Here is a 12507-nt window from a genome sequence, read left to right as displayed (position 1 = left end):
GTGTTCCTAGCTCTCACAACACTAGGGTCCTCCTCCATGTGATGTCAGCCTGGATTGGTTCAGGATCATTTTGAAAATAGTGTAATGTAAGTCATTTTTTAAATGGAGGTAATTTGGATATCTTAGTAGGTTCATTGTCAACATTAAACAAACTGGAATAATCCAAGTAAGGAAGCCTCAGTGGATAAAATACCTTTATGAGGCTGTAGAAACACTGTGAGGTGTTTTCTTCAACAGTGTTTAAGATGTAGAGGGTTTGCCCATTACTGGTATGGCAAACACCTGGGCTTTTATATTATAAGAAAAAGAAAACCCTGGATTTTACAAGAAGGCAAGACAAACAGGCAATGCTCAGGAAATACATCAACGCTCCAAGTCCTTATAGAAGCTTACAGCAGAAAGGACGGCCAAGATTAGATCTGGATTAAAAATCTGATTAAATGTATCTTCTTCCCTCAACTATTCAGGTGAGAAATATACTTCCCCCAAATAATCTTAAGCAGAAATCTTTAATGGGAATGGTCACCATTATTGGTTTTTAGTCTAATTGACAACAACAACAACAACAAAAAAATAGCCATTACAGTGGGCAGAAAATAATCTCCACATATTAATATATACATCTTGGTGAGTTTTCAGGTAAGTAAGTAGCAATAAAAACACTGTAATATAGTGTGTTAAAACATTCCTGCTTCCCAAAGTCATTGTACACAGTCCCTCGTCTGATTTTTGCAGCCATTTGAGGCCATGTGTACTGACAAGACCCACGCCTTGTGGATGAGTTGACCCACTGTTCATGGGTTACTGTCTGTTTCCCTTAGGACAGAGGTTGAATAAGTTTTTTACTGGAAGCAGAAACACCCAGTCTCGTTGTTTCCCTACTCATGGATTATTTTCTTCTCTCTTTCAGCCTGCTTGTTACTTGAAGTGTGGGAAATCTCTATTATGTAGCATCACTGTATATCTGCTGTCTTTAAACTCACCAGAAAATTTGTAGTTTAATTAAATATTTTTACAGATACAAGAAAGGTAATTATAATAAATGGTGACACCCTCTAATTATCAGGGACCTCCATGGTCCCATTGGCTAGAAAATCTCAGCCCTACCCTTATAATTCCTTAGTACTCACCAATACGGAATCCCCAAATTTTCATCTATCCTTCTAGATAGTATCTTGCACTTCTTCTCCGGCAATCTTTTCCTTAGTACTAGTCAAATTATGACCACAGACTATCAGGAGTCCTCCATTGTCTCACAAAGTAAAGAGAAAAATGTAATGACCTAGAACATTTTACTCCCAGAAAATCCCCCCTACCATATGACCTGATTCCCCAACTGCCAATATACCAGCATTCCATGACTCTTCTTCCCGCCCTCTTTCTTACCACCTTGTACTTTTATGCTTTCTGCATGTATGTAACAATCCAGTTACCCCAATCTGTACAAGGTCCAAATAGTGACTTTGAACCTTTGAAGATTTTGAGTCTCTGCATCTGTTCAGTCAGCTTCTGTGTAGGGATTCTCAGAGGACAGCTATGCTAGGCTCATGTCAGCAAATATAAATGTATCATTATTAGTATCGGGGTATAGTTCCTGACCATTGGATAGGTCTCAGTTTAATCCAGTTGTGGGTTGGCCATTCCTTCAATCGCTGCTTTATTTTGGCCTGTGAGTCTAGGCTCCCTCTAAATATCACATTCAGAGATTCTCTATATAAATAGAGACTGTAGCAATCATTGATGAGTACACATTGGAAGACAAATTAATCAACGTATGGGCTGTCTTCACAGAATGACTCATAGCTATGACAGCAGTCGTTTCTCCTACTGCAGCAAGGGATATAGCTGTAATTATGGCAGCGGTGATGCCGAAATCCCCTTTTTGTCTAAATAGAGTTATAGCATGGGGGGCATCCACAGGAGCTGGAACCCATCTGGGCATGCGAGCAACCACAGTGATAGCAAACTTTTCTGCATCCCAGCATTGTGTATAAAAAAAGGTCTCATTAGACCATGACAACACCTCTCCAAATTCTTGACTAGCATTACTAACAATAAACACAAAAGGAACATAAACACATACAGGAGTGGGCTTAAAGGTCATGGCGTATCGGCATGGGTCTCAGGAACACCGATAGTATCCCCCACCGGGCCTCCATTTGGACCAGCACTTGGGTCACACTGAGAAGTGTCAGCAACAGCAGGATCTTCATTCTTCCTGCACCACCTGGTCAATCTCTCGGGGACCCACAATGGATCTTGCCGGTCCTGAGGAAACAAACAAACAGACCCTCTCGCCCATGCCAGCACAAGATCTGGCCCATGCCATAATCCAGTGAGCACAACTTTCCACTTCGCATAACCTTTCAACGTGCCTGCCGAACACTGATGTCGGGCAGTGGCAGAAAGGCCATCATCATCCATAATCAAAAAATTAAGAGTAAAAAGGGCTAAGGATATCTGTTCCTTGGGAGGTCTGCCATGGCCTATTCCCCCTTTTTGTTTAATTACGTATTCCTTCAAAGTACGATGTGCTTGCTCAACAATACCTTGTCCTTGGGGATTATAAGGCAGGCCATGGCTCAACTTCACATTCATTTGCTTACAAAAGATTTGAAAGATTGGGCAGTGTATGCTGGGCCATTATCAGTTTTCAAGTGTTGGGGCTTTCCCCAAGCAGCCCAGGCTTCTAGGCAGTGGCCAATAACTTTGCATGCCTTTTTCCCACTCATAGGGATAGCATGAATGACACCTGAGCAGGTATCCACAGAAATATGAATGTATTTTAAATCCAGATATGTGAGTTACATCCATTTGCCAAATCTTTAGGGGCAAGAGGCCTCTAGGATTAACCCCTACACTAGGGGGATGGTGAAAAGTCACACACTGTGGGCAGTCCAAAACTATTTGTCTAGCATCAGCTAGTGACAAATGAAACTTTTGTCATAAAGACTTTGTAGGCACATGAAATTGTTGATGAAACTGTTGGGCCTGATCCAAAGATGAGCTTAAGAACATACACTCCATTTGGGTACATCAATCCACAAGATCATTTCCCTCACTTAGAGGATTAGGCAAGCCTGTATGAGCTCTGATATGCTGGATAAAAAACTTGTGATCTCTTCCCCAGATCAATTCCTGAATTTCCCTCAATAGCTGGCATACCATACTGCTAATTTAATAGGGCCAGCCACTTCTAATATCTTAACTGCATTAACAACATATGATGAATCAGAGAGCAAATTAAAGGCAAAAAAAAAAAACCAAACAATTTTTAAACACTTCCAGCACAATCTTGAGTTCAATTACTTGTGGAGATCTGGGTTGATATTAACACAAAATTGGCTCTTCATGGTCAACCATATAGGCTCCACAGCCAGTTTTGGACCCATCTGTAAAAATGTTTGGAGCCCCCTGTATGGGAACACTGGAGGTAACCTTAGGAAAAATTACTGGATATCCTTAAAAAATGATAGCAAAGGATGTTTTTGATAATGATTATCTATCGTTCCATGCAGCTGTAGCATAATATGGCCCAATCATCCACAGTGCAACATAAGATCTTTATCTGCTGACTTGTATAGGGCACTATAATCGAGGTAGGGGACACACCAAAGAATTGAGTGCATTATTGGATCCCATTCAGGGCTAATTCTGCAACGGCTGTAGGATAGTACTCTACTGATCTAGCTGGAAAAGCCTTGGGTTAAACCCAAAGCAGAGGGCCATCTTGCCACAACAATCCTGTGGGCTGCATGTAGGTGGCTAGAATGCATAATATGATGTCTGCACCCTCCTTCCATCAATGTAAACCGGCGCTTTGTAATCTTTTTTCAACCTTCTTTAAAGCTTCCCTTGCTTCATCAGTCAATTTTCTAGGAGCATTCAAGACCGAATCCTCAGCCAAAATATTATACAACGGTTTTAATTCATAATTTGGTAATTTTAAATAACATCTGACCCAATTAATATCTCCTAGTAATTTTTGAAATCATTAAGAGTCTTAAGATCATCTTTCCTCAATTCAACCTTCTGGGGGATAATGGTATAAGGACTTACTTTTGCTCCTAAATAAGTTACAAGATTGCCCTTTTGTACCTTTTTGGGGGCAATAAACAAACCCTTACCCTCTAATAATTTAACTTCATTTTTCAGTGCATAAACTTCCCCAGGGAAACCTGTCTACTGATTAGTAAAACGCCCTTGCCCAAACAAAATGTCTCTGTCCCAGGCTGCCAGCCCACCTCCTGTCGCTAAATTGGCAGCAGCCTGTTCATTGTCATATTCAATTAGAAAAGCTCTCCAATCTAGATACTGCCCTGGGCTGAGGCACACTCGCGCCAGGTTAGTCCAATCATTAGGAGTCATGCAAAATCTGTGCAGAGCCTCTTTCTAAGCAATAGTAAAGGAGGCAGGCAGTTATACCAGATGTTCTCATTGACTCAGCCAAGGCTTTAATCACCTTGAAATCAAGAGGCTCATGATATCTTTGTTGATTAGCATCCACATAGACAGGATAGGCCAAATGCAGCTCAGTACAAACTGCTCTCCACACTTCAGGGCAGAATGTACTACCTGAAACTCTACTTCCTCCCTCTACAACATTGCAGGGAGGAGCTGAGGGGAACCGCCCAGGAGGTTCCTCCGCCATTTTAGGCTTTTTCCTTTTCTTCTTCTGTCTATTCCTTAGAGACTGTTTCCGCATTTGATCTATCAACTCTTGTAACTCTTCTTCTGTTTCCTCCTCTGTATCTGTCTTTTTTGAGTCTGTCTCTTTTGCACTTCCCTGCTTATCTTGAAGCATTTCCAGGGTAGCTTGCCCCTTCTCTATAGCTGCCTGACAACATTTTTGAACCTCAAGGCAACTACGCACTAAGTGCCACACTGGAAGAACCCCAGGTCTTAGAGTCCCCTGTTCCCAGGCAAAATCAAGGTCTTTCCCTAATTTTTCCCAACTTGCCACAGTAAGATTACCAGAGACTGCGAACTAGGGTGCAATGGCATTGCATTCGCTCAAGAATCTCTCTATGGTGCTCTTTTTTATTTTTAGTTTCTTTCACTCAAACAGCTCTTGAAGAGCCAGAAAAATTGGATGAGACTGTGAGGTCCCCATGACAAAAACTTTCTATGCTGCTATGGCTAAATTCACGGTGCGTCTTGCTACTTTCGGTTCGCTACTGCTGCAAACTTTACTTTCGGTTCACTGCTACCACGAACTTTCTTGCTCACTACCCTGAGACTTTATGGCCGCTTATTTCCCGAGGTCTTTATGGTCCCACCTTACCTTGGGAACTTACCAGCACTACCCTGAATCCAAGAAGTTCTGATCTCAGGGTGTCCCCGTAAGGGCCACCACTTGTTGCGCCCAACCTCGACCAGCAAGGAAGACACAACCAGAGGAGATCTTCTTCAAGCAGTTTATTCGGGAACCTTGATACAATCTTCTACTACTACAACCCGGGGAATGCCCTACATCACATTAAATCCCTTCCTACTGGCCAACCCCAGTGAGCCACATGGGTCCCACCAATAGGCTGTCACTATGTGGAACCTAGCAGGTCAGGCAGGCATAGCCAAATAAGGACTTGTTTACTACAAGGAGCGCTCACCGTGGGGAGGGTGAAAGGCAGAAACCAGCGTCATCTTTGAGGTGCAGCACTTCGCAGCTCCCTACACTGGTTTATTCTCTGAGAGTCTCAAATATCCAAGATAGTTTCTTGGTCTACCTGTGGAGTTGTGTTGGGGCTGAAATCCTTCCTGTTATTCTTCCATCAGAGTCCTCAACTTCCATTCTCTGTTTGCCTGTGTAGTTCTGCATTTGTGTGAGCTAGTTACTGGGAACAGCCTCTCAGAGAACAACCATGCTAGACTCCTGCATGCAGTCATAATAGAGTATCATTAACAGTGTGAGGGATTGCTGCTTGTCTTTGGAGTGGGTCTCTATTTGAGACAGTTATTGGTTGGTTATTATCTCATACCCTCTAATTAGACCCTGAAGCTTCTTTGGAAACTTATGCCAATAATGTATGATGAAGCCATGGGGACCAAATTGACTACATTATATAAAATTCTGAATTCAGGACACATGTAACAATAAGTTAAACAACTCTACAGGAGGCAGAATCCAAAGGATCTATTGAGATGTGACCAGTCTACAGGGCTGGTGGTAAAATGGAATGAACAGAGTGAAATTTTTAAATATGGTTTTTCTGGTTAAATTATATCAGAACCAACTTCTAGATGTCTAATTCATATGATTTCAATTTTGACCCAACACATTAGTAATATGCTAACACCATGTGTTAATGAAATCAACACACACACACACACACAAACACACACATTGAAGTAAGTACACTATAGAATACATAAGTACAAGCAGGGATCTCCCTCAGAAGTAGAACAAAATTACCAATTCTGTCTAGAAAGGCCCTTGAAATTATCCACTCTTGCATATTTCCTGTGGTTAGTTCTTAACAATAATAAACAAAAAGGATACTCAGGTGATACAAATGTAGAATCATGGCATACACTACCTACAGAGGTAATCAAACAGAAAATGTTTGAAAAATTTATTCTTTAATTTTATTGGATATATTTTTATTCACATTTCAAATGTTATTCTCTTTCCTGTTTTCCTGTACATAAGGCCCTTATCCCTTCTACCTCTCCTTCTTCTAGAAGGGTGTTCCCTGCCCCATCCATCCTCCTTTCCGCCGCCCTCCCCCGACATTCCCCTACTCTACGGGTCCAACCTTGGGAACACCAAAGGGCTTCTCTTCCTCTGGTGTCCAACTAGGCCATCCTCTGCTACATATGCATCTGGAGCAATGGATCAATCCATGTATAGTCTTTGGATAGTGGTTTACTCCCTGGGAGCTCTGGTCATTTGATATTGTTGTTCTTATGAGGTTGCAAGCCCCTTCAGCTCTTTCAATCCTTACTCTAATTCCTCCAACGGGGGTCCCCTTCTCAGTTCAATGGTTTGCTGCAAGCATTCTCTTCTGTATTTGTCATGCTCTGGCTGTGTCTTTCAGAAGAGATCTATATCCAGTTCCTGTCAGCATGCACGTCTTAGCTTCATCAATCTTATCTAGTTTCAGTGGCTGCATAAATATGTGTCACATGTGCAATGGGCTCTGAATGGCCATTCCTTCAGTCTCTGCTCCAAACTTTGTCTCCATATTCACCCCTATGAATGTTTCCCTTTTAATGAGGGAAGCATCCACATATTGGTCATCCTTTTATTGAGTTTCATGTGATCTGTGGATTGTATCAAGGGTAATTTGAGTCTTTGTGCTAATATCCACTAATCATCAAGTGGACACCAAGTGTGTTTTTCTGTGATTAGGTTACTTCATTCAGGATGATATTTCCTAGTTCAACCATTTGTCTATGAACTTAATGAAGTCTTTGTTTTTGATAGCTGAGTTATATTCCATTGTGTAGGTATACCATATTTTCTGTATGCATTCCACTGTTGAAGGGCATCTGGTTTATTTCCAGCTTATGACTGTTATAAATAGCACCACTGTGAACATAGTGGAACATGTGTCTTTGTTGTATGTTGCATCTATTGGGTATATGCTCAGGAGAGGTATAGCTGGGTCCTCAGGTAGGGCAATGTCAAATTTTCTGAGCAACCTCCAGACTGACTTCCAGATTGGTTCTGCTTGTTTGCAAACCCACCAACAATGGAGGAGTGTTCCTCTTTCTCCACACCCTTGCCAGCATCTGATGACACCTAAGTTATTTATCTTAGCCATTCTGACTGGTGAGAGGTGGAATCTCACAGTTCTTTTGATTTGCATTTCTGAGATGACAAAGGATGTTGAGCATTTCTTTAGGTACTTCTCAGCCATTTGATATTTCTCAGCTGAGAATTCTTGTTTACCTCTATACCCCAATTTTAATAGGGTTATTTGACTCTCTTGAGTTTTTGTATATTTGGATATTAGCCCTGTAGAAGATGGAGGACTGGAAAAGGTTTTTTCACAATCTGATGGTTGCCATTTTGTCCTAATGACAGTGTCCTTTGCCTTACAAGAGTTTTTCAGTTTTATGAAGTCCGATTTGTCAATTCTTGATCTTACAACATAAGCCATTGGTATTTTGCTCAGGAAATTTCCCCCAATGCTCATGTGATAGAGAATCTTCCCCACTTCTTCTTCTATTAGTTTGAGGCTATCTGGTTTGATGTGGAGGTCCTTAGTCCACTTGAACTTAAGCTTTATATACAACAATTAGAATGGATCGATTTTCATTTTTCTAAATGCTGACTGACCTCCAATTTAACCAGCACCATTTGTTGAAAATGCTATCTTTCTTCCATTTGATGGTTTTAGCTCTTTTATCAAAGATAAAGTGACTATAGGTGTGTGGGTTCATTTCTGGGTCTTCAATTCTATGCTATTTATCTACCTGTCTGTCTCTGTACCAATGCCATACAGTTTTTATCACTATTGCTCGCTAATACTGCTTGAGGTCATTGATGTTGATTACCCTAGAAGTTCTTTTGTCGTTGAGTATAGATTCTGATATCCTGGGTTTTTTTGTTTGTTTGTTTTTTTACTTTCCCAGTGAATTTGCAAAATGCTCCGTCTAAGTCTATGAAGAATTGAGTTGAAATGTTGACGGAGATTGCATTTAATCTGTAGATTGCTTTGGGCAAAGCGGCCAGTTTTACTATATTAATCCTGCCAGTCAATGAGCATGGGAAGATTTTTCCATCTTCTGAGATTTTCTTCAATTTCTTTCCTCAGAGACTTGATGTTCCTGTCATACTAATCTTTCACTTGCTAGGTTAGAGTCACAATGAGCTGTTTCATATAATTTAGAACTATTGTGAAAGGTGTCTTTTCCCTAATTTCCTTCTCAGCCTGTTTATACTTTGAGTAGAGGAAGTCTACTGATTTGTTTGAGCTAATTTTATCCCCAGCCACTTTGTTGAAGTTGTTTATCAGCTGTAGAAGTTCTCTTGTGCAAATTTGGGGTCACTTTAGTATACTATCTTATCATCTGCAAATAGTGATATTTTGAATTCTTCCTTTCAGTTTGTATCCCTTTGACCTCCATTTGCTCTCTGATTGCTCTGGCCAGGACTTTGACTACTCTATCAAATAAGTAGTGAGGTAGTGGGCAGCCTTGTCTAGTCCCAGATGTAGTGGGATAGCTTCAACTTTCTCTACATTTAGTTTAATGTTAGCTACTGGTTTGCTGTATATTACTTTTACTCTGTTTATGTATGGTATTGAACTCCTTATCTTTCCAGGACTTTTACCATGAAGGAGTTTTGAGTTTTTTTCAAAGGCTTTCTCAGGACCTAGTGAAATAATTATGTGGCATTTTTTCTTAGAGTTTCTTGAAATAGTGGATTATGTTGATGGATTTCGATGTATTGAACTGCCCCAGCATCCCTGGTATGAAGTTTACTTGATCATGATGGATGATTATTTTAATGTGTTGTTGGATTCAATTTGCAAGAATTTTATTGAGTATTTTTGCATAAATATTCATAAGGGAAATTGGTCTGAAGTTCTCTTTCTTTTTTGGATCTTTTTATGGTTTATTTAGAAGCGTAATTGTGGCTTCATAGAATAAAATTTTAGTATGCCATCTGTTTTTATTTTGTGCAATAGTTTGGACAGAGTTGCTATGAGGTCTTTTACCAAGGTCTGATAGAATTTTACACTAAACCCATCTGGTCCTGGCCTCTACTTGGTTGGAAAACTTTTAATAGCTGCTTAAATTTCTTTAGGAGTTATAGGGTTGTTTAAATGGTTTATCCAATCCTGATTTAACTTTGGTACCTGGTATTTGTCTAGAAAATTTTCCATTTCCTCAAGATTTTCCAGTTTTGTTGAATATAGGCTTTTGTAGTAGGATTTGATGATTTTGTTTTAATTTCCTCAGATTCTGTTGCTATGTCTTGCTTTTCATTTCCAATTTTATTAATTTGGATATTTTCTCTGTGCCCTCTGGTTAGTCTGACCAAAGAAAGAGATATCCATAAGCATAAAAGAAGCCTACAGAAACCCAAATAGATTGTACTAGAAAAGAAATTCCTCCTGCCATATAATAGTAAAAGAAACAAATGCACAAAACAAAGAAAAAATTAAAAGCATTAAGGGAAAAAGGTCAAGTAACATATAATGGCAGACCTATCATAATTACACCAGACTTCTCTCCAGAGACTATGAAAGCCAGAAGATCCCAGGCAGATGTCATAGAGACCCTAAGAGAACACAAATGCCAGTCCAGGCTTCTATATTCAGCAAAACTCGCAATTAATATAGATGGAGAAAACAAGTTATTCCATAACAAACCAAATATACACTATATTTTTCTACAAATTCAGCCCTTCAAATGATAATTGATGAAAAACTTCCAAAACAAGGAGGGAAGTACATTATAGGAAAATCAAGAAAGTAATCTCCTTGCAACAATACCAAAAGAAGAGAGATACACAAACATAATTCCACCTCTAACAACAAAAATAACAGGAAGCAACAATCACTATTCCTTAATATCTCTTAACATCAATGACCTCAATTCCCCAATAAAAAGACAGAGACTAACAGACTGGATACATAAAGAAGACCCAGCATTTTGGTGCATACAGGTAACCCACTTCAGAGACAAAGACAGACACTACCTGGGAGAAAAAGGCTGGAAAACAAATTTCCAACCAAATGTTCCAAAGAAATAAGCTGGTTTAGCCATTCTAATATCGAATAAAATTGACTTTCAAACAAAAGTTATCAAAAAAAGATAAGGAAGTACACTTCATATTCATGAAAGGAAAAATGCACCAAGATGAACTCTAGCCTGAATATCTATGCTCCAAAGGCAAAGGAAACTACATCCTTAAAATCTGAATAAAACTCAAAACACATATTACACCTCACACAATAATAGTAGCAGATTTGAACAGCCCACTCTCATTAATGAACAGATCATGAAAAAAAAAAGAAATTAAACAGAGACATAAAGAAACTAACAAAAGTTATGAACCGAATGGACTTAACAGATATTCATAGAACATTTCATCCGAAAACAAAAGAATATAAATTTTTCTCTGTAACTCAAAGTACCTTCTCCACAATTGAACATATAATTAACCACAAATCAGGCCTCAATAGATACAAGATTGAAATAATCCCATGTATCCTGTCATTTCACCATGGACATTGGCTGGTCTTCAACAACAAAAAAACCGACAGAAAATCCACATACATGGAAGTTGAACCACACTCTACTTCATGATAACTTGGTCAAGGAAGAAATAAAGAATGAAATTAAAGACATCATATAATTTAAGGACAATGAAGGCACAGCTACCCAAACTTATGTGGCACAAGGAAAGCAGTGCTTAGAGGAAAACTCATAGCTCCAAGTGCCTCCATAAAGAAACAGGAGAGAGCACTAGCACCTTGATAGCACACCTAAAAGCTCTAGAACAAATAGAAGCAAAAATGCCCTAGAGGAGTAGAAGGCTGGAAATAATCACACTCAGGGCTGAAATCAACCAAATAGAATAAAAAAGGGCTATACATAGAATCACCAAAACCAGGAGCTGGTTCTTTGAGAAAATCAACAAGATAGATAATCCCTTAGCTGGAATAAGTGTTCCTATAGCATGTTCCCTGATAGTGTGTCACCAGAGCAACATATATTTCTGGGATGTTTCTTTCCTAATTCTGTCACCATGAGGAAATACTACCTTAGTGTCAAGTATCAAATACAGAAATTTATATGGACACTTTGTAAATCACATATAACTTTTCTGTGATTAAATATTATAGAAATACCAGAAAGGTCCTGCCTGGTCTGAGGAATGTGGTACCTGCCTGATGGAATAGCTGCATCTGGATCAGCCAAAGTAGAAATAAAAATGAAGTTTAAAAGTGACTGGTATCCTCAAATTGGTTATGCAGTTTAGACAAATTATATCAGATCATTACTATACTTACTATTTTGTTGTTTGAGTGATTCATACACTTACCAGGAAAAAACTAAAAATATTGATATTAAAGGAATTCTGATTGATGAGAAGGACCTCAGAGAGTTAATAAAATATAGATTTGCGTTACAGTTATGCACCTAATCTTGCTATAACTAATAAGATAAGGAAATATTCTATTGAATTTTAGAAACTTTAAATAAGGTAATTTATTTGTACTATATGCTAACACCTTAAATAGAAACATTAACATGTATCTATTGATGTATATCAGGAAACCTCATTTTGGCTCCCACTGGGTACTAGCTGTTAAGATCCCAAGCCCCAAACCTCTTCAATCAGCTTCTGCCATCAAGCCCAATAGTCTTAAGGTCTGTCCTTAACCCTCTGCACTCCATATTTTGGCCCAAACTCCTAACTACAATCTCAGAGGTCTGCAGCCATATTGGATCACCAGGTGAGACCTGACCCACAATTTTTGACCTGCCAGCACCTCTGGGCAAACCCACTGGCACAAAGTTCAGCCTTATCATCTGTGCACACTA

At 39.3% G+C, this 12507-nt stretch overlaps 1 long non-coding RNA gene across 1 annotated transcript; it reads right to left on the bottom strand.

Moving 5' to 3' along the window:
• Nucleotides 1-490: 490 nt before the first annotated feature.
• On the bottom strand, nucleotides 491-5478 carry LOC148005516 (uncharacterized). Its single transcript, XR_015623436.1, has 2 exons — nucleotides 5298-5478; nucleotides 491-2268 (listed from the first exon to the last, which is right to left on the bottom strand). It is a non-coding gene; the product is annotated as an uncharacterized LOC148005516 (long non-coding RNA).
• Between the last annotated feature and the right edge of the window lie 7029 nt (nucleotides 5479-12507).

This window comes from Rattus norvegicus, chromosome 6 (assembly GCF_021556685.1).
Source record: "Rattus norvegicus strain SHRSP/BbbUtx chromosome 6, alternate assembly SHRSP_T2T, whole genome shotgun sequence".
NCBI classification, from domain to species: Eukaryota; Metazoa; Chordata; class Mammalia; order Rodentia; family Muridae; genus Rattus; species Rattus norvegicus.
This window is presented reverse-complemented; position numbering and strand designations above follow the sequence as displayed.